This window comes from Acomys russatus, chromosome 14 (assembly GCF_903995435.1).
Source record: "Acomys russatus chromosome 14, mAcoRus1.1, whole genome shotgun sequence".
Lineage (NCBI taxonomy): Eukaryota > Metazoa > Chordata > Mammalia > Rodentia > Muridae > Acomys > Acomys russatus.
This window is the reverse complement of record NC_067150.1, coordinates 31,863,223-31,886,895: the sequence shown is the minus strand read 5'-3', so window position 1 is coordinate 31,886,895 and position 23,673 is coordinate 31,863,223.

The following is a 23,673-nucleotide window of genomic DNA, read 5'->3' as shown; positions in this document are numbered from 1 at the left end:
GAAGCTTGCATGACATTCTTATCATTAGCGATTGCTCAAGGTTGGACTTGACAATCATGATTCTTTCTTTTTTATTGTGTTTAAAGAAACAGAAAATGTAGCATCTTAACTAACTCTAGTATTAAGTGTGTTCATGTGCTACACAACAGATTCCTAGATTTGGCTCTTATAGAACTGAAACTCCACATTCATCAAAGAGACTCAACTTTCCCTACTCCCCTCTCTAGTGCTCACATTCTACTTCCTGTTTTTAAGACCCTGACTATTTTGGAGAGCTCATGTTGGTGGAGTTGCACTTTTTTGGTGTGTGTCTGTGACTTGCTTAATTCATTAGCACAGTGTGTTTGGAGCTCATCTGTATTGTAGCACGCGATAAGATTGCCTTACATTTTAAATTGTAATTAATATTGGATGCATCTGTGTGTGTGTGTGTGTGTGTGTGTGTGTGTGTCTGTGTGTGTGTGTGTCTGTGTGTGTGTGAGAGAGAGAGACAGAGAGACAGAGAGACAGAAAGAGACAGAGACAGAGACAGAGACAGACAGAGACAGAGAGAGAGAAAGAATGTATAGCACACAGGAGGGGGACAGAGAACCACTTTCGTAGTTGGTTTCTTTCTTCTACCTTTACATGGGTTTCTGAGGACCAAACTCAGGTCTTCAGGTTTGTGGGGCAAGTGCTTTTACAAACTGAGCCATCTTGCCAACCATCTGGGATTTCCTTACATTTTCTAAGGCCAAATACAATTGCACTGTATGTATGTGCCACATCTTATTCATCCATAAATCAGTTAACTAGTGTTTGACTTGTTAGTACTTTCTGGTAGTTGTATAGAATGTTGCAAATAATACTGCTGAAAATGTTCCCTTGGGGTTCAATTTTAATCCTCTCAGATCTGTACCCAGAAGTGCAGTTATAGCGAATCTTTCTGGTTTTTGTTTGTTTGTTTGTTTGTTTTTTGTTTTTTTGAGAGAGGGTCTCATTCTTCGGTGCAGGCTGGCCTGGAATTCTATGTAGCTCGGGTTGCCTTGGACTCAGAATCCTCCTGGCCCAGGCTCCAAAGTGCTAGGATTATAGGCACGCACTACCATGCCTAGAAAATCTCTTTTAAGTAATTACTGCATTTTTTCCCATTAGACTGCCATCAGTTTACCTTCCTATCCGCAGAGCACAAGGACCCACTTCCCCATATTATCGTGTTGTTGTCCTGGTCTTTGATCATAGTCATTCCACTAGGCAGTGACATTTGACATCTTCATCTTGTGACAGCGGCTCTGATGTGGATCACCTCCACAACACAGGTACCATACTGTGTTTTGTCAGCCACTGCTCTGGCAAAAACACGGAGAAGCCGCTGCAGAAGCACGTGGCTCCTTGCCTAAGGGACCCACATGTTTCTATCACAATATATCCACACAGGAACAGAGAGTATTTATATCATAGTGCTGCTGTGGCCTGAAGTGGGTCCCCCACATCTGGATGTAGACTCTGTAACTCCCCACATGGTGTTGTTAATGGGAATACGGGAAATAATTGAGAGACACATAGGAGATTGTACTCTCTCTCTATACACACACACACACACACACACACACACACACACACCACACACACACACACCACACACACACACACACACACCATGTGAGTGCACCAAGAAGGTGGCCACCTGAAACCTTAAAAAAGAAAGCTCTCACCAGAAACCAGCAGTACTGGCACCTCAATCTTGTATTTCTAGCTTCAAAAACAGTGAAAGAATACGTCCCTGATTTTTACTTAATTTGTTATTATTTTATGGCTGGCTAAGGCCAGTATCTTCACATGACTTTCTGCTTAAACTTGTCCAGTGCCTATGTCTACCAGGGGTGACAAACGGCGCCTGCTGTTTAGTCACAAACCTGCCAGGTTTTAAAGTCTGAGGAGCAGAGAACCAGGATAAAAGGCTGCCATCAATAATAAATGGCTTTAGACGAATAAAAGGAAGACTGAGTAGAGCAGGAGGCAGAGATGAGTGCTGGGACTGGGTTTTGGGAAGAAAGGTTTCTGAGAAGGCTCACAGCTTAATGCGAGTGATTAGCACACTGGCCTCTCTAGAACGAGCAACCCGGGGATTTCACCCAGTCAGTTTCTGAGCCGCTCTTCCCACTCTCCAGGAACAAATTCTGCAAATATCTTTAAGGCCTGAAGGAGATTAGATGGTGCCTTTACCATACCATTAAAGTCTTTAAACTTGGCTTTTGCCTACATTCTTAGATGAAAACAATCCCTTTGCTGCTTCCTGTGTGTGGAGTGAGAAGTGGCGTTGTGAAGCTGGTTGCTCTCTGTTCGCCCCCCCCCGCCCTGGAAACTTTCCTCATTTAGATGAGCAAAGGGAGGGAGGAAGTATTGTGTTTCACTGGCTTATATTGATTTCCTCGTCATGCCTCATGTGCCTGTGCATAGGCTTAATGGCTACAAATACAGGAGACTTAGCTAGTAGAAGAGAGGCTGAAAAAAAAAAATATTACCTGAAGATGCATTATCTGTCTGAGTGTAAGAGAAAAAAAAAAAAATCTGTGGCTCTTAGAGATGCAATTTACTGTGACCCAAACACTGGAGAGAACTTTAATTCTTGTCACTTGATTGCTGATTTGTGGATAAATGGCTTTGGGTGATATGGAGAGAGTGGCAGAAATAGGATGCTGCTCCTGATACCTCGTGGGGTGCACTAAGGGTAGCAGTTAATAGGCCACTTTGTCTCCACGTGGGGCTCCCTTTAACACTGGGATATTAGATTTTAAGCAGATGGTAAGGAGAAATTGTTTGGATTATACCCTCATTATTACTCTTTGTTTTCTCATCAATGTCAGGCCAAGTGTCTGGCTCTTATTGTGTAATAAATGGTGCGACTCTGTCACTGCCAAGTGCACTGCCTTGTGTTCCTTTTCCTATATTCTGCCTGCCAATCAGGCTCTGCTCTTTTCACATCCGGGGTACCAGGTTTTGTGCTCTCTGTCACCCATGCTCTCCTCATAAATGTCAGCTGCAGGTGTGGGCTGCATAGGAACAGAAGAGGACAGAAGAAGCAGACAAGAATGTGGCCTGAGAACTGCCCTGGGGCTATGGAAGGGGCTGAGGGGTTGGGTTAACTGAAGTAGAAAGTGGCGTGTGGTTAACAAGGCAGCACATTGTATGGACAGCTGTGTACCAATTCACTTTTCAATGATGAACTCCTACGAGAACACTAGGTAGGGCTTCCCTAGGCGGGCATCACACAGGAATGGAGCCACTCCAGTAAGTCATAATCAGGACTGAAGCAGAATTGGACATGTCTGCACTCATAACAGGAGCCCTAAGCACTGAAGGACTATGTCAGGGATTTGGCTTCTGAAGGAGTAGGAGCAGGGATGAGTTAGATGTGGGAGCTCTGGAATGAAATTCCTGGGTTCTGTATCCCATTATTTTCTGTGCTACCTGTGAACAGTTTCCACACTTCCAGATGCTTCACTTTCTTTGTTTGCTGGTAAAGATGTTGGTGACACCTGGGAGGGGCGTGGAAGTAATTAACAAATCTATGTAGCTAGCACATAGAGGCATTCAATAAATGTTAGATACTATTCCTCCTTATTACAAAATCACTGTTACAAAGGCTGCATTATTTTATGTAATTGTTGATATTTGAAGTCTATTTTTGTTTGTTTTTTGAGGCAGGGTTTCTCTACATAGCCCTGATTGGCTGTCCTGGACTCACTTTATGGACCAGGCTGGCCTCAAAACTCAGAGACCTGTCCGTCAATGCCTTCCCAGTGCTGGGATTAAAGGTGTGTGCTACCATACTGGGCTGGTTATTTGAACAACATGCATATTTATGCATACATCACAATCACAGTATAATAATATGGTTAAAAAAACTAAATATAATGATAATGTTAAATGACAGAACATAGATGTGAGACAACTTTTCTGGTAAGACTGTATTGAACCACCTGTTCTTCCTCTTTCTCTTCCTCTTCTTCTTCCTCCTTCTCCTCCTTTTCCTCCTCTTCCTTTTCTTCTTCCTTCTCCCCCCTCTTCTGTTTTTTGGAGAAGGTGTGTCTCTGTGTAGCCTTGACTGTTCTGGACTCACTTTGTAGCCCAGGTTGGCCTCAAACTCACAGAGATCCTCCTGCCTCTGCCTCCCCGAGTGCTGGGATTATAGGCCTGCACCACCACACCTATCTTTATTTTGTTTTTAGATAATTTATTTATTTTCATTTTGTATATATTGGTGTTCTTCCTGCGTGAATGTCTGTGTGAGGGTATTGGATCCCCTGGAACTGGAATTACAGACAGCTGTGAGCTACCATATGGGTGCTGGGAGTTGAACCAGGGTCTTCTGGAAGAGCAGTCAGTGCTCTTAACTGGTGAGCCATCTTTCCAGCCCCCCCGCCCCTCCCCCGTTATTTGAAGTTCTGATGAATACAAATTGATAATTTCTTTTGGTAACATTAACCAAAGCCATCAAGCATAAGGGTGGGAATTAGATCACCATTGCTCAATGGTGCTTGTGTTGATCCTTTCAGCAACGACACCTGGGATTGAATCCATTTGACTAAGGAGAAGAATGAGTTTAGAGAATTAACCAGGAAGCTCGGGACTTCTCCCTTGAGGAGTGCAGTTGTATGGCTGGCCTAGAGCCGTGGAAGAAGCGGGAGGCCTTACAAAGCAAGCAGGCTGTGCGAGTCACCCATAATCAGCTGTGCCACAAGAGCATGAGCCCAGAAGCCCGGGATCTGGGTTCCACCTCTGATTTTACCACAGACTGACTGTGTGATTCTGGTGGAATCAGCTCACCTTCTAAGGCTCAGTTATTTTCCCCTCAAAGTGCAAGCTGTTGGTGCTGCTGTTACCGTTTATCCCGAATCTCCTGAAACAAATTGGCCACATTGCAGTGCCAAATCTGCTGGAGAATGTCAAGTGTTGTAGGCGTCACTCTTTCCTCCCCATTTCATTATAAAGGTTGAATAAGGATGTTTATGTTAGGCCTGTAGTGGCCTAGAGCGTTTAGTTCTTATTATATCCCTAAGATACACTCATCTATCCATTTATGTAGCCGTGACTAGGGGTTGGACCCAGTGCTCCCCCCCCCCCCATACTAGGAAAGCACTGTACCACTGAGCTATAGCACCCTACTTTTGTTTTGTTGACCCAGACTTTTGTTGTTTGGCCTTGACCTCATGCTCCGTTCACTTCCTGGGTAACAGGACTACAGGCATATGCCATCTAGTTTAGTTTATTCTGACTCTATAGGTAAGGAAATGGATGCCCAGTAAGTGGCTGTTATGGTTTAGACATGAAATGTCCCCCTCAAAACTCCATGTGTTGAGGTCTTAGTCCTTAATACAATGATCAAAAGTGGAGTTTTAGGAAATAATTAGTGAGGGCTCTGACCTAATCAATGGATTTATAATCGATGGATTCATAATTTGATGGCTTTATTGGATGTGGCGGAAACTAGAAGGTGGATCCTAATAGGTCACTAAGGGCGTGACTTTAAGGACGTCTTTCGTATTTGTCCCCTGCCTGTGCCTTTGCTCTCAGGTTCCCATCTGTCCTTCTCTGTCACTTCCTCTCAACTCCCATGGGATGCCTCACCGCAAACCCATTAGCAGTGGAGCCAGCAGCTATGGATGGAAACCTTTGAAACCATGAACCAGAATAACTCTGGTTTCCTTTAAGTTGGTACTCTCGGGCATTATGTCATAGCAAGGAAAAGTGACCAGCCACAAATGGATAGAAATATTCCTTTGAAATTCAAGTTGATGTTTGTCTCTGAAATTCCAGTCGCGTATTCATGTTACATCATTTCTGCATGTGGGTGTTTTACCGACCACAGAGCAAATGCTGATTTCTTTGGAGGGTGGTGAGGTGTCTAAAGTGAGAGATGCTGCCTGAGTTTGTACTCTATGGCTCATGGAAGGTCAGCTGCCCCAGGTGCCTATCAGATGCAGCTTTTCTGCTGAAAACTTACAGAGACTCCTAATTGGTAGCATTCTTTCTTTTTCTTTCTTTTTCTTTTTTTTAATTTTAATGTCTAACATTTACATGACAGAGTGGTGCCCTGCCCACCACTCCTCTCACTCATTGGCTCTGCTTTCTTAGATTTTTCTGCTTGGTGGTCACTCTGCCCACATTCCCGGAAGGCTGATGATGGGAAAACTGAGTGGGGGTGGCTGCAGTCCCTGCCTCTGCAGATCTAACATTGGGTTAGAGCAGGCCGGAGTGTTCAAGCTGAGAAGAAAGTACAGCTATATTTATTTGGGATTGTGGTTGGGAGAATAGAGAAAAGTCCCCTCGAAGAGCCTTCCTTTTAAATCCTCATCACCCACATACTGGGATCTGTCACTCACTCACTAATTTACTTATTCATTGAACAATATTTAGCATGCTCCTGGTCTGTGTTAGGCCCAGAAGTCCAATGCTGAACAAAATGGCACTGCTCCTGTTCTAAACAAAACAAAAACAAAAACAAAACAAAACAAAAAACAAAAAGAAAAGAAAAAAAGAATTATTTAGAAATATCATTTTGACATATAATACACAGCCTAGCATTGGGTATTAATGTCTTAAGAGAGTGACAAAAAGAGTATTTTAAGTGATGTGTCAGGAAGAAGTCTCTCTTAGTAAGTGAGTCATACAGGCACTTTGAGAAGGTCAAAGGACAATCTGAGGAAACTTCTGGGCATGGGAGTCCTGGAGAGAGAAGAAAAGGTGCCAGGTTGTGAGACAGGAGCATGCAATGGAGTAAGCATCAGGAATTCAGCATTTCTGGAGGGCAGGGAGCAAGCCCAGAGGGATACGGAGGAAGGCACAGGGATGGACATCCATCAGATGCTGTCTCAGATGTGATGGGAAGCCACTGGATGCTTAGGAAGGAAGATGACCAAATGAGAGAGGTGTTTATATGATCTCCCTGCCCATGTCAATTGTAAGGAGGCAGGGGGACTGGTTGGCAGCCTTGTAACAGCCTGGCTAAGAGTGCGCCTGGCTTGGACCAGGCAGTAGATCAAGGCATTCTGTGCAAAAATATGTCCGAGGATGTGTGGTAGAAGACTTGATGGGAGAAGGGGAGGAGTTAAGGGGGGTTGAGCTTGGGCTCCTGTATATGCTGTGTAAGTGCTTTTACCTCTGCGCTCTACCAGCAGCTCAGCCACAGCTCTACTGAGGCTTTGTTTGGTTCTGGGATACGAACCTTGACAGGTGAGCTGATGGGTTCTCCAATGATCCAAAGCGAATCCCTAGAGACAGTGAACACTGCCATTTTGGGGGAAAAGAGTGAATTCTCCCTTAAATGGTAATTTGTGTTATTAAGCATCTTACCCAGATTACCTGATATTATCCAGGTGAGTCCTAAATGTCAGCAAGTGCTCTGTGGCAAACAGAAAGGCATGTCAAAGTAGAGGTTAAGGCACAGTGATGTCACCACAAGGCCAGGCTGCCATGCAGGCAGTCTCCAACCTGGAAGGGGCTAGGAATGGATCCCTCCCCCGACCCCAGTTCCTCAGTGGAATATGGCTGTACAACTCCTGGACTTCTGTGAAACCAGTTTGGAACACCGAGTCTCCAGAACTATGAGAAAGGAAATTATTTCAGCTGTTTAAAGCCACCAGATTCCTGAAAGCTGTTGCAGCTGCTGTAATATATAACCCACGCAAATTCAAGACACCAGAGTAGGTGTCAAGATAAAAAGAATCAGCACATTGGATAACTGATGGATAGAATAGAAGCTTGGCAAGCGGACTAGAACCGCGCAGGTTGCAGGAGAGCCTAGGAAGTATATCTGTTGGGAGAAGGAGGAGAGGCAGATAGGGGGAGGTGGATGTCTCTGGGCGGTGGCGCCTGGACCAGATAAGCATCTTACCCCAGTGCTGAGACAGGCCTACCAATTCGATCCAAATTGGATTTTTCATGCTTTAATTGGACTTTGCTGAAACCATGCTTTTCTTTTTCCATGTCTAATTTCAAGCCTTGAAACGATCTCTCAGTTTAAATTAGACGGTTTTCCAATGCTGTTTTCTTTCTGTTCAAACAAGGTTGACTTTGATTGACTGGCAATTCCCAATTAGCTACCCAATTTGTTCTCATTTGTGCTGATTCAACGTGGCAAATGTCAGTCTCCCTGGCTGCTTCCCCTTGCCCACTCACCTCATCCTTCTCTGTGATGCTCCAGCCCGGGGCTGAGGGCACAAGGGTACTTATTTGTAATGATCTTCACTTAGTCTTTGCATAGCCACCTATCTTATTCAGACAGCAGTGTTCTCTAATCTTAAGAATATTTTCCTGAATTTCCTATAATATTAATGCAATCTCTGTTTTGTTTTGTTCTGTTTTTAGAAAAAATAAATCCAACCTTGAGTGATAGCACACACCTATAAGCCCCACACTCAGGAGGTTGAGACACACTGAAAGATCATGAGTTTGAGGCTATACATTATGACTCTGTATTATTGATGAGCACATTCGAATCAGTTTTGGATGCATATAAACATTTATTTCTACCAATAAGCACTCAGAAGAGAACTTCTGGGTGGCAAGTATCAGTAGTTTGCTTCTAACAACCACTCTATGAATATGGTTGCATCCGTTGCCACTCCCCGGGAGTGGGCAAGAGGCCACTCGGTCCTCCGAGCCACTGGGTCTGAGTTCTTCTCACTGTGGTGACTCTGCTGGGGTGTAGTAGCATCTCACTGACCTGATATTTTGAAACTTGCTGCTAACTGATAACAGGAGCACCTCTGTCCTCACGTGCAATGTGTCTGTTTGGATCTTTGCTCCCAGAAGATGCTATTCTTTTGTTTCATTGTTTTACTTCTAAGTTATCGACATAACTATCCAATCTCGCAGACCATAAGCTCTTTTATGCTGAAGCTCTGTGCACTATTCATTTATGATTTCCTAGTGCATATCTTATGCCTCCCACTGTACATTTATTGAAATAAAAATAACAGGCGGCTGGGACTCAGTCCATGATGATAAAATGTTGCCACCTGGTGGTGTCTAGAGTGAATGAGGCAGGAGGATGCAAAGTCAACTGGCGTGTTCCTTAAGCTCCTTAAACTTAGCTCTTAAGTTCTCTCTCCCACCCTCCCTCCCTCTCTCTGTCTCTCTCTGTTCTCTCTCTCTCTCTCTCTCTCTCTCTCTCTCTCTCTCTCTCTCTCTCTCTCTCTCTCTCTCTCTCTCTCTCTCATGTGTGTGTGTGTGTGTGTGTGTGTGTGTGTGTGTGTGTTTTGAGACAAGCTCTCACTCTGTAGCCTAGGCTGCCCTAGAATTCACTAGATAGTCAAACCTCATTTTGAACTCAAAATAATCCTCCTGCTTTTGTCTTCTGAGTGTTGGAATAAGAGGTACACCGCACCCCTGCCCCACGCCTTGCTTTGAACTTTCCTTTATATGTGCTTTTAAAAAAATTTACGGGAGGGAGGGAGGAATGGGAGGATATAAGGGATGGGCTAACAACTGAGATGTAATATGAATAAATTAATAAAAAAGAAAAACTTTACATTGTGTATTATCTTCACATACTATTTTCTTTTCAATTTGATACTAATTTTCGTATTGTCGAATCCGTTTGAAGGTTAGGTGTGTGTGACTTTCACTACTTGAACAGTTGTTTACATTGTTAGAAGTTGAGTGCGATGTTCTCAGGTAAAGGCAGTCAGTCAGTGTCCCCTGCATTTTAACTGTGTAGCAGACGCTACATACACTCTGAAATAGCGTCAAAACCTTTGACAGTCTCAGAAGCTAAAAAGCAGAATCATTCAAAAATTAGGACAAAATATTATAACAAAAATGTCTGTACATGCATGTGTGTGAATTTATATGCCCCATGTTCATGCAAGTACCTGTGGAGACCGGACAGCATCAGATTCTCTGCATCTGGAGCTGTGAGCCACCTGATGTATACACTGGCAACCAAACAAACCCAGGTTCCCTGGGAGAGCACCAAACACCCTTAGCCACGAATCCATCTTTCCAGCCTCGCTGTATCTCTCCCTCTTGAGAAGCTCATGTGTGATGACTGGTCAGAGGAAATATTTCCTGTCTTCTCCAAAACACTTCATTAAATCGGAGAATAACGGGTATCTTATTTCTCTCTTCCATCATGCCATCTTTCAAATAGTGCCTGTAGCTAGCAAGTGATAATCACCCAGGCTCCTGGAGATCTTTAACCATAAAATTACTATTTTGTAAGCATAAGTACTTTTAAAATATGAAACAAAATTGTGCTTTCCACTAGAAAAATGAATGACAACTCCTTTTTCTCTCTGAGAAAAGGTAACAGATGGTTATGAAGTACATGAAGAGAACATGAAAGGTTGCTTCTTGGGGGAAGTGAAGAATGAATTGAATCTTAAAAATAGAGGGGAACTGGCAATCAAATGTGGGTAAGACCAGGGATGGACAAAGATGCTGCCCAGGTGTGTCTGCAAGCATGCTGCAGAGTCATTTAGCACTTTCAACCTGAAAAGGAGCAGGACACAATTCAATATTTAACAATTACATAATGAATGAGTTATAACGTGGTACCTCTGAATGCAACTGAGGCTGTTAGAATGCTTTTGTGACTGTTCACTTGATGGCAGTGAGCAGGAGACATGAGACGGGCCGAGGTGTAGGTTCTGAGGAATAATTCAAGATTTAGTACCATGGACAGAAACTCATAGATTTGGGGAAAGGAAGGCGCTGTCTCAAATCATAGTTTTGCCTTAGGAAGATGGCAGTCAGCCATTCGCAGGAATAAGCTGAGGTGGGGATGGGGGGGGGGCGCATGGAGGATGCAGTCCCTCTAATTTCTTGCTGCTCCTAAGGGGGACTGAAGGAGTTCCCATGTTGGGTGTGCTGCTGTGCTCTCTGCTGATGTCCTGCAGTGCTCTGACCACTTTGACTCACCTATTTAGATTTTTGTCAAGTTGGAATGCCACATGGAAAGATGTTACCTAACAGATTAGTTGCATATAAGGGGTTTGGGTCCAGAGATCTAGTTGGTCATAAGCTGCCAGGCTTTGTATGTGTATCTCTTGAAACTCTGAGATGGCAGTAGGACCTTTTCAGACATTTAGGATCCCAGATACTTTGATAATTGTAAAGAAAGATTTTGCTGGCCTGAAGTCCTTGATGACTGCGTAAACCTTCTGCATCAGGAGCTTCCCTCTAGTGGTAACATTTCAAATTGCAGATAGGACTGCAAGGGAGCAGGTGAGCATTTCCTCCATGTGAATTGACTTCATGTTCTATGAGAAGGGGTGCTCCAGCATTTAGTCCTTGGTCAGAGCTCATTAAAAGTTGTTGGCTGTGTAGGGTGTTATTAATATCCCCATTGTATTTATTTGAGAGTAGATTAACTTATACATTCACACTTAGTACATTTGCTGATGAAAGGAGAATTTGAATGAAGTCCAAAGGCCCATTTGTCTTTTAAGCACTCACCTTGTCTGCCTCTCTTGTCAACCACATCTCTCCAGGAAAAGTTGATAAGCTCTTTTCTGTCTAATATAGGCCACTGAGTTTGTTCACCTTTGCGTGTGTGTGTGTGTGTGTGTGTATTTCAGGGCTGGCCATTTGGCAATGGGTACTAATTGGGGAGTCATCTCTGGGGCAAGGACAAGACTGAGTCTCCATCTCCCAGAAATCCTTAGCCACCTGTAGTTCTTTGTCTAGAGGTGAGGCCCCATGAGAGTTCCTCCTTGCACATTAGCATGTCTATTAATATTGTCATTGTTCAGGTCTTATGTAGGTAGCTATATTGTTGTGCTATCATGGTTCTAGTTTCCTTGTTATTTCTAGGAGACACAATCCCATAGTTTATTTCCTAGACAAAGGACTCTTACACTCCTTCTGTTTCCTCTTCTATAGTGTTCTTTGAGCTTCAGGCGCAGGAGTTGTGTTGTAGATGTATCCATTGTTGCTGGACACCCCACAATTGGTTGTTCCCTGAATTTCCATCAGTTGTGGTTTTCTATGATCTCTGACTGCTGCAAGGAGAAGCTTCTTTGGTGTGGAGTGAGCTACACTTCTCTGTGGTTATAACCCAGTTAAGAACTATGCTGGTCTAGGTAAGAGATGGTAGTATGTTCTTCTCTGCGATCCATGACCTCACTAGCCCCAGGTGTTCCCAGTCACAAGGATGCTTTCCCTGCTGTTGTGCAGCCTTAACTCCAACTAGAGAGCTGCTAGTTGCCACCAAGATATGAGAATCACTACTGCACCTTTAGGAGACTAGGTCAGGGCTAGCCATTGTCGTGTTTCCTAGACACCATGGCTTCCCTCCATTGGATGCTTATATAACCCCTCCTGAAACTCTGAAATGTAGTCTTTAGGGCAGAGGCTTTCAGGTCAGACCCAGGTCAACCCATTTGAACTGCGTGGCTGCAGTGCATGGTGTCTTCAGCAATAGGGTCTACCCTCAACCTCTAGAGGCATCCAAGGGCAGCAGAAATAGCTTGTATTGTCTCAGCGAGTCTCCTGGACTCTTCTGACCAACAACTTGCATAAAGGATTCTTATGTTTGGGGCTGTTTTTTTTTTTTTTTTTTTATTAGATGGTCTGAGGCTCTTGGGGGAGAGAATTGTCAGCCCAAGTAGCATAATTTCATTAACGCTATATGTATGTATCGTATATATTTTTATGTATTATGTATAATTTTAGGTGAATGAAATCTTTTCCTTAAAGCCTTTTTAAGTTTCTTTAGTGTTATTTAATCCCTCCTCCTTCCCTTTCCTTCGCTATTGACCTTCCCAGTGAAAATTCCCCTCTTTCTCTTTCCAACTTCCCTGTTAACATCATTTGTATCTTGCTGTTTTCCTCTGTAGCTCCCAGGCCCCTACTTCATGGTCTCTTTTCACTTTCCTGCCTTTTGTCTTACTCCAGGTTTTATATTTACACTTGAAGATTTGGAGCTAGGAAGCCCTGATGAGAAAGAACATGCTGTGTTTGTCTTTTTAGGTCTGGGTTACCTCATTCAATATAATCTTTTCTAGTTATACTCGTTTACCTGAAATTTTCTTTTTTTTTTTTTTTTGGCAGCCTAATACTACTTAATAGTGCATAAGCACCACATCTTCATTGTCTACTTGACAGTTCGAAGACACTAGGTAGTTGTTTCCATTTCCTGTGGTAGAGCTTAGCATTTAGCCTTTATTTTAGCTTCTTAGACTTTCATCCAGGGAATTTTTCCCACTATCTATTATTTATTATTTACATGAATTAGTTATTGGTACCATACACAGTAAAATTTCTTTATTTTTAATTTTTATTTATTCACTTTACATTCCTATCATAGCCCTCTCTTTCCTCTCCTCCTGGTCCCTCCCTCTTCCCCTTTTCCCCCTCCCCTACTCCTCAGAAAAGGGGAGCCCCCTCCCCCTACTGTTGTAACATTGATAAATAGGCCTCCATGCAACATATTTGTTATAAGGAGATTTACTGTATAAGGGAGAAAGGGAGAGAAAGAAAGGGGAGGGGTGCCCCAGGGGACAGAGAGAAAGAAGCTGAGGAAGTGGCAGAGAGGACAGGCAGGGGTGGGGTGGGGAGGGGTGAAGGGAGGATGGGGAGATGAGTGGGGAGGGAGAAGGATGTCAAGCTGCTTATATCCTGGGCAGTGGCTGAGACAGGTGCTAAGCAACCTAGAGGCAGGCTAGTGGGGCTGCCTACATACTAACTTTCCTCCCTTTTCATTTAATTTAAAAAAATGAGCATCTAGGAAGAGGTGGCAAGGTGGGTGTAAAGGCATTGTGTTTGAAGGTGAAAATGGCTGCTTCCTGCTGACATGGAGATGGAGACATCTTTGGGGATCCTAAGAGAATGGGGTGGGGGTGGGCTGGCTGAAGTCCTGGAAGAGCCAGCTGTTTTGCTTTGCTGCTGGCCAGGATCTGTGAGAACATCTAGGGAGTACAGGCCCAGCTGACACAGTCTGTGAGGGTAGGCTAGAACATCTGTGGGTAGCTGCTTCGGTTCTGTCCTGGATGTAGAAAGCATCTGGACCTGTCAGCACACTGGTCCATACCTTAGGGAAGAAGACAAAGTTAAGTGGGTTAGGGGCAAAATACAATTTTTTTTAGGTGCAGACTTGGAACTTTTAGGCCCATGGTCTTGGCAGTTAGATGAGGGGAGCCCCACAACCAGGGAAAGGGGGAGGAATCCCACCCTCTGGAATAGCAATAGAAACTTAGGCTGTTGATTGACAGTGGTTCTTATCTAGAGTGGGACCTCTGGACTGGAGTGGGTCTCCTGAAGCTTACAAGCATCTTCCTTTAAGTTTACAAAGGAGGTAAACTTTAGATATGTTAGCATTACTATTGTTTGTAATCTTCAGTGAAATACACACTGTAGGAAAAGGCAGCATGCATACAGTTTTATCATATAGCATAGCAGAGGGCTTGGGGGGGAAAAACCTTGAGCTCGAAGCATGAATACTATTTGAGGCGAGCTTAGGAAAGGCAGAAGCCTTACGGATCTTTTTGACATGTGTAAAAACAGTAATGTGTGTGTTCTCAGGCAGGCCAGACACCTCCTGTAGAAGAGAAGGGCAAAAGCTCACGTGATCTTAATTTTCAGCACGAATACACATCATGAAAGAGGGGCTCCTTCCTTCTATCCAGACGACTGGATGTATGTAAGTCTAGCATAATGAGAAACATTTTTAAGTCTATACTTAAAAGACGAACCAAAGGAAATTTAAATTCTTGAGCTTGGAACTATGATAGTGGATCACGTAGTGGAATATATATATATATATATATATATATATATATATATATATATATATATATATATATATATATATTTGCTTAGGTCCTTCTACCTTCTGTAACATTAGGTCTTTTTCCATTTATCATGAAACATGAGTGAAACTGCTGGGAGCAGTCACTGGCCTTTAGCTAAAAGACTGGTAAAAGGTTGTATTTGAGGCTTGCCTTTTAAGTCTCTTAACAAGATAGATTGTATCTAAACCTAACGGAAGTAGCTCCAGGAGTGAGGGTTGAGGTCTGGCCATCTGCGTATGAAGAGGACTGAGAAGGAATCTGAAGCGTCCTCTGACAGAAGCTGGTGATGTGGCCATGGGACGTGAGTGTGAGGTTACAACACAGCTGCTTACAATGTCACCCTTGGCTCAGCGAGGGTGGTGGAGGTTGCTGAATCTAGGAGGCCTCAGTCCTCCACCAGGCCAAGGAACTCAAAGGCTGGAAGTGTCTCGGGATGCTTGTGCTGATTAGGCCTCCGTGTCCAGTTCTAGTCTTTGTGGGAGCATTTCAACTTTCAGAGGCCAGTCTGCTGGCAGGCAGGGCATGGCTTATTGAGGCAACTGCTAGACCGGTGTCCCATCCTGACGGCATTCGAAGTAGGTCCCTGTGGTGGGTGGAGTTGACTCAGGCTGAACCCAGGTGGAAGGGGACATAAGAAGACCCCAATTTCCTCTGTGGGGATGTCAATAGCCTCAGGGCATCAGCCAGGGCCTGCTGTAGCTGAGACTGTCAGGAAGGCTCCTCTCTGGCTTTAAAGGCTTTTCAAAAACCATTTTACCAACTCCTGTATGGAGGTTCAGGGGCCATCCTCAGCTCTTTAGTTACGATGGTGGTGAGACTGCAGTCTAGACCTGCTGGAAGCAAACAACATGTATCAGGGAGACAGCCCCAGAGGCCAAGCTACATGCTGCTCATGCAGGCTTTAATACGTTTACTGCCTCATTATTTTCCCCTTTATTAACTTGTCAATTGTACTTTAAAAACACTGTTTTAGTTGTTACCCTAGACATCACAATACATACCCCTGATTCCTATTCTCCAGAAACCTAGACTAGTCCTTTGCCACTTCTTCAATAATGCCTAAGCTGCAAGCATTTAAACTCCACCTATTCTCTCTATCTCAAGCGTTATTGCTGCTACGTGTTTTCATGAGACATTCTTTTTGCTTCAAATAATCAATGCTGATGTAATTATCAAAATATTTACCTGTTCTGTGGCTACTGTGTTTCACATTGTGATCAGTATTGACAGATGGTTTAGTAATCCTTTCAAAGAACCATCTGTTTTATTTTCTTAACATGCTCTCTTTTTGTCATTTCTTTCTATATTTAGTTTATTGTTATTTAAATGTACTGAGTGAATGTTTTGGTTCATTAAATATCTATGTTTTTTTTTTTTTCTACTCTCCAATTGCCCTCAGGACTATCTTCAGTGTATCTTACACATTCTCACAGGTGGTATTTACATTTCCCAGCAATTGTAATTGGCAAAATTTTATTACTACTTTTTAATGCAAGATTATTTATAAGGGAATTCAGAAATCTCCAAACATATGACAATTGTTGTTATTTATAAATTTCGCAGAAAATGTTAGAGAAAGCCATATTATACCTATCCTTTGATACTTCAAGACTTTCTTGCCCATATAGTTGTAGGCGTAGATTTGTTCAAAACCTACTTTAGCGTTCTTAAATGCTTCAACCTCCCTTCCAACCCACTGACCAGAGGTAGGGGAGAAGGAAGGCTAATAGGAAAATGGGGTTGTGGACCTGTTTAGAAGCAGCTCCTTGGGGGCGATTCTACTCTTCATTGTCAGGATACCAACAGTCCAATATAATAGGAAACACCAAATAGAATCCAGCAGAAACATCAAGGCTCTGCCGAATCAGCACAAGTCAGTCGAAGCAGCCAGAATCAGCCGGAATACCACGAGCAGTTCTCTGGTGTAGTCCTCTCTATGAAGCGAAGACCAGTGAAGTGTTGCTGGAGGCATAGCAATGCAACAGCATCGTCTCAGAGTCTGTGGAGACTATTCATGTTCTTTCTAAGCATCCCGAACCCTCTCACCTGTCTGTTTTCTGCAAAACATCACATGTCCTCTCCCAAGACAGCTTCCAGAGAAGCATCACATGATACAACTGAGTTTTTAAAGAAGCCAGAAACTATCACTTCATATAGTAGCCGTGATTGTAAATGGTCTCTTTTTCTCTGTCACTCTGCAATTGCTGATGGTCTGAAATTCACTATGTAGCCCAGGCTGGCCTCAAACTCGTGGCAATTCTACTGCTGCTGCCTGATGAGTGCTGGGCTGTCAGTACTCGTGTGCCTGGATCATCTTAGATGATCCATGTCTGCATGGGAGTGTTTCCTATTACAGAATTCAAAGAAATGGATCTTTATTGCCATAAGCTAGTAAATGATGTTATGCAAATATGTACCGTCTTTACTTTTCATCTTGATCTATCAAAAGTAATGCATTTTAAATTGCTCTCTAAAATAATAGGGACACTATAAGTTCCCCTATATGAATTTTCTGTGATTTCTGGTTATGCAGTTTATAGCATATAAGAATTAATAAGAACATCTAAAAGCAGGAGACATTTAGAACTCCATATTGATGTACTCATAAAAAAGTATCAGCACGTTACATTATGGCTAAAGTGCCTAGACTGTAGAACAAAGAAACAATATGAAAAGCTGTAAAAGGCAAATGCCAACTTGTATGCAAAAACCAAGCCAGCAGAATAATTTCAGACAACTTGGCCAAAACCAACAACCAGGAAAGTAGGGAGTGGTATACATGGAGCCTTGTGGTAAGCAGCTATCAGTCAAAATTAGTATATTCAGCAAAGTTATCTTTTAAAGTGGGTGGGGAAGGAACATTTACAAGATAAGCACAAAGTAAGCAATTTATGAGTACTAAATGAGCATAGCAGGCAATACTTGAAGGAATTAATTCTAAACACAGAGTATGAAAGAGTCACAAACATGAGCAGTCATGAATGGATAGGTTTTCAGAGAGAGAGGGAGAAAGAGAGAGAGAGAGAGAGAGAGAGAGAGAGAGAGAGAGAGAGAGAGAGAGAGAGAGAGAACTAGGAAAGAATCAAACATGTCCAATTCAGTGACCTAGTAAATCCAGAAGATGTAAGAGTAAAAGAGAGAGATTTCTCAATATATAAACAAACCAGAAAAATAACTCATAAAAGTATACCAAGCAGCAAAGCCTTCACATAATAGTTACAGAATAAAAAGGTTTCCTCTGGTGTCCATGCTCCAGTGGTTGGTCCTACAGCCATGCACAGATGGGAAGGACCAATTGCATCCAGTGGGTCAGAAAAAGAGGACATGAAGCTGAAAGATACGGTGGGGCAATTGGTGAGGCATTAAAGGGATCAGTGGGGAACAGAGAGGATCAAAATACAGTGTAAGTAAACATGTATGAAATTCCCGAAGAATATATAAAATACGTTTTAAAAAGAAATGTTTTAGCATACCAAATACAGGTTTTCATTGACCTTTTTCGTTTTGTTTTGTTTTTGAGACAGGGTTTCTCTGTGTAGCCCTGGCTGTCCTGGACTCAATTTATAGACCATGCTGGCCTCGAACTAACAGAGATCCACTTGCCTCTCCATCCCCAAGTGCTGGGATTATAGGTGTGTGCTACTGCACCAAACACTCTCCTTACCTCTTATATTCACATTTCCTTCTCCCAAAGAACATAGGTAAATGGATGGAGCTGGAAACAATCATTCTGAGTGAGAAAACATAGACCCAGAAAGATAAGTGTATCTTCTTTCATTTCTGAATGTTAGCTTTGAATCTTCAGAGATGTGTGTTTCATTTTGAGTATCCACAGACATCAAGAAATTAGTAAGGCTCTGAGGAGAAGTGATGAGGCCTTGAAGTAAGGGAGTGTGTGACAGACTAATGGATCAGGGTGGATATGAGAACAGTGTGAAAGAGGAAAACTGGGGGGAAGATGAATAATACTTAAAAACTTTCAAATAAGTCACATGATAACCTACTTCTATATGCACCCCTTAAAATGTGTACATACACACATATAGAAAGAGTTTAAATGGGGTTACTCTATAACGGGGTGATATTGGCTCTACTACAGGTCAACAGAGCCCAGGGCTAGGAATGGATTACCTCTTTTATAGTCATCAACCAGTGAGGCCCTGTAGACCCCTAAACATTACAGAACATTCCTAATGTTCTTGGTTTCCCAGGAATTGTCCAAAACTTGACAGTAGACATGACTGCTGAAAACACAACATACTTGACTCAAAGAATATGGAGAAATCAATCTGGTACTGACATGGAAGCTTCATCTCTCCTGGATGGTTCTCATAGTGCTATAAGTCTATATTCTTTCTACAGAAGAAAAATAATGAGCAGTCTTACCCTGCTTTGGGCCCTTAAAGCTATATAATAACTGGTTTGGTAAGACATATCTACTGGTTTAACAGTGACATGGACATCGTGGGAGTAATTAACCACTTTCTGACTAGAATCGAGTCCAACTTTACAAGATGAAACCCATATTTGGCAACCATTATTGAGATCAAGAACCTAAGATTGGGCAGGTCCCAGGCCCTAGGGAGGACTTACTAGTATTATTCTGCTAAATGAAAACAGTGTTAAAGCAACTCCTAATGACTTACATCCCCAGATTAGCATACATCTCATTCCTAGCCAGAGACTTTCTTTCTTTCTTTCTTTCTTTCTTTCTTTCTTTCTTTCTTTCTTTCTTTTTTTCTTTGCTGTAGATGGCTAGTTACACAGATAACAACATAGCTGGTCAACATGTGGAGAATTAGGGAGCATGGAATGGTCAGTCTCAAATGGGACATTTTTATGACAACTCTCTTCCCAAGTCTCAGGGATCATTACAGAAGAGGACATGGAAATAAGAGAGCTGGAGGAAGTGGGTGACAAGAAAACAGTGTTTTTTGGTCTCAGTAGGAAAAGTTCATGTACAAACTCATTTCATTTGTGAACATTAGTTTTGAATCTTCAGAAATGTGCACTTCAGACACCATGGACAAGATTGCAAAAGCTCAAGCTAGACAGAATCGCTGTATGGAGAGGGAAGGTGTGCGTGAAGTCCCACGCCCAGCTGAGGAGCCACCAGTGATTGATAGTGGCAGGAAGGGGGAGAGTCAATGATCTTTAAGGGTATAGCCCCTATGTTGCTGTTAATTTAATGGTATAGCCTAATAAATGTTTATTATTAGTCTTATAATTATTATAGTGGTATTACTTAATCAGCTTTCTCAATGAATAAAGACACAGACACATGATGTATTTTAGAATAGCCTTATCACCCAGGACATGGCACATAGTAACTCCTAAGCTACCTTACTAGCTCCCATGTCAGTACCAGATTGATTTCTCCACATTCTATGATTCAAGTATAATGTTCCATTATATCTAGCTTCTATGCCATGCCATCTGCTTCTAATAATTTTTATTTGGGCTACCTCCCATCTATAATCCCAAAATACTTGCTAAGGTTGTCCATCTGGGCCATTTCCTTCTTTGTGGAACTTCCGAGGTGGCCTACGTGACTCTTGGCCTACGTGACTCTTTTCTATCCCATGGAAATCCTCCTCCTCTGTTACCTGTAGGCTTTGAACACACACACACACACACACACACACACACATCCTCTCAGAGTCCATTTTAGGATGTTTATCAGTTGGCAAAGACCATGTTGCTGCAAGAGGCGGTTCCTCTTGGAGTGGACAAACACCACCTGTTCCCTCATAAATCAGTTTTCAGCAGAAAAACACCTCAGACCTTTACACAAGTCTGTTTCACATCCCACACTATAGATCAAAACAAAAATATGTTTACATACACTACAGGTACCTATCTTCTTCTCCTTCCCAAGATCCTTCTCTCCCAAAGCCCTTGGACTTTGGCCACACCTATCCCATTCTGCCCTGCACAGGTTCAGGCCTTTTAATCAGCCAATCAGGAATAATTTCTTAGGCAAGGTTAAACAACAATACTTGGGGTATGTGATAGTTTGCTTGTAAACAGTAAGAATCTCAGGGAACAAACAGTTAACAAATACAAAGAACCAGACTATACTCCAACTCCCTGGGTAGGTCAATCACATCCAAGTTTATGACTGCACACCCAAGAATAGGAGTAACACAAACTGGACTCTTTGGACTTAAAGAAAACAGAACACAACTTTTGTGGGAGGAGTTTGAATATGATAAAACACATTGTGTGAAGTCCTCAATGAACTAACGAAAATTTAAAAATTCTTAATACTTTGTAAATATGTCAAAAAGGTCATTATTCATCATCAGGCTGGCTTCATTCTATATCTTCAGGAATGGTTTAACATAGGCAAGTTACTGAATATATTACACAAATAGACTCAGAGACTGAAATCCATGTCAAAAAATATATATATGTCAAAAAAAAATCTTTGACCGATCTAACATGTCTTCATGATAAAAATTCTGAAGTGTTACAAATGGAGTACATATATCTAAGCATAACAAAGGTTAAATGTGGCAAGCATATAGTCAGCCATCGTGCTAAGTAAAAAAACACTAAAACATTTACATAACAAGGGGAATAAGACTGCTTCTGACATGAACTCTGGTGACCCCAATTTGATCACATAGAGGAAGGGGAAGCAGGCTATCTGGATGAGACCTGATAGGCTGTGGTCATATGGTGGGAGAGGAGGCTCCTTTCTGTTAGAGGTTTAGAGGAAGGGAATAGGGCGAAAGAGGGAGGAAAGGTGGGAACAGGAAGATACAAGTAAGGGGATAACAATCAGGATGTGATCTGAATAAATCATAATTTTTAAAAAGGTGAAAAAAAAAGACAAGAGTATGTGCTCTCTCTGCTTCTATGCAGTATTGGGCTTGAAGTCTTAGGTAGAACAAGAGGCAGAAATAAAAGGGATACAAATAAGACAAGACATCAAAGTATCTTTATTTGCAGATGATATGACTTTATACACAACATGCCCTAAATTGGCACTAGTTAAATTCTTAGAACTGGTAAACATTTCCATCAGTGTGGCAGACTATAAAAAGAGCACACAAAAATCGGTAGTTTTCCTGTTCGTCAATCAGAAACATACTTGAGAAAGAAATCAGGGAAAAAAAAATCTTAGTCACAGTAGTCTCAAAAGGTATCTTGAAATAAACCTAAGCAAGGAAGTTAAAGACTTCTCTATTGACAACTTTAAGATACTAAAGAAGGGAACTTATGAAGACACCAGAAGATGGAAAGACCTCCCATGCTTGTGGATTGGAAGAATTACTTTTGGGGAAATGACCATCCTCCAAAAACCAGTCTACAGATTTAGGGAAATTCCCATCAAATATCTAATACCATTGCTGACAGAAACAGAACACACACACACACACACACACACACACACACACACACACACACACACACACACACACACACACCAAAACTCAAAACAACAACCAAGTAAACCAACAAACCAAAAAAAAAGGATAGGAAAAATCAATCCTGAACAAAAAGAATATTCTACCACCATGCATCATTTAGCGTCATCCTACAGGGCAATAATAATAAAAAACAGCATGATACTAACACTAACACAGACAGGTAAAGCAGTGGAATGGAATTGATGTCCCAAGTGTAAGGCTAGGCAGCTTCAGCAACCTGATTTTTTTTTTTTCGACAAATACGCATGTGAGAAAAGCCAACATCTTAAATGGTGCTGGAAAATCTACATGTAGAAGAAAAAAAAAATAGGTTCTTAACTCTTACCCTACAAAAAATCAACCCCAAGTTTATTAAAAGCTTTGATATAAGACACCTGAAATTCTAAAAACTGCTAGTGCAATGAGTAGTGAGAACCCTTCAAGACATACACATAGGTAGAGACTTTCAGAATAGGGCTGTGGTAGCTCAGGAAATAGAGCCAATGACTGACAATCACTGGCAACCATGTAACCACAAGCTTCTATACAGCAGCGGAGGCTGCTCATTGGAGAGACGCCTAAAGAATGAGTGGAAATCTTTGCTAACTATACTCTGACAGAGTATTAATATACAAATAATATTATACAAATAATGAAAAATATAAAAGAAGAAAATAACCTAATCAAAAATGGGCTAAGGAACTGAATAGGGCTCTCAAAATAACACAAATAGTTAATAAATATCTTAAAATGTGTTGAATGTCCTTAGCCAGCAGGGAAATGCAAATCACAACTACACTGAGAGGGAGGGCCTGGGGAGATGTCTCAGTGGCTAAGAGCACTTGTTGCTCTTGCAGAACTTCAGTTTGGTTTCTAGAACCTATGTTACCCAGCTTACAAGCACCCATTAACACCAGATCTAGGGGATAAAATGCTCTCTTCAGGTCACTGCAGGTATTTGTGTGTGTGTGTGTGCGTGCACACACATATACATACACATACACACACACACACTTAAGTGAACTACGTTGAAATTTTGTCTCACACTAGACAAAATGGCTACCACCTAGGAAACAAGTGGTGACAGAAATTGCTGATACAAAGAACAGGGAAGGAACCCTTGTACACTGTTGGTGGAGTGTAAACTGTACATCAGTGGATTTCCTAGGGAAATCAATGTTGAGGTCTCTCAAAAATAAAACTAACAATACACATTCTACATGATCCAGCTGTACTTACTACTCCTGAGCATATGCCCACAGAACTCTCTATCTTAGTAGACAATACATGCCCAGCAACAGCCCATTGCCACTCTAGTCACAATAACAAAAACATGGAGCCATTCTAATGTCAACCAGCTGATGAGTGGATATTTGCAGAAAAAAGATGAAATTCTAAAATATTGAGCTAATGCATACTCAGAAAGATAAATGCTGCATAGATTCTCTTTTGTGGTATATTTTTATATGGAAATAAAA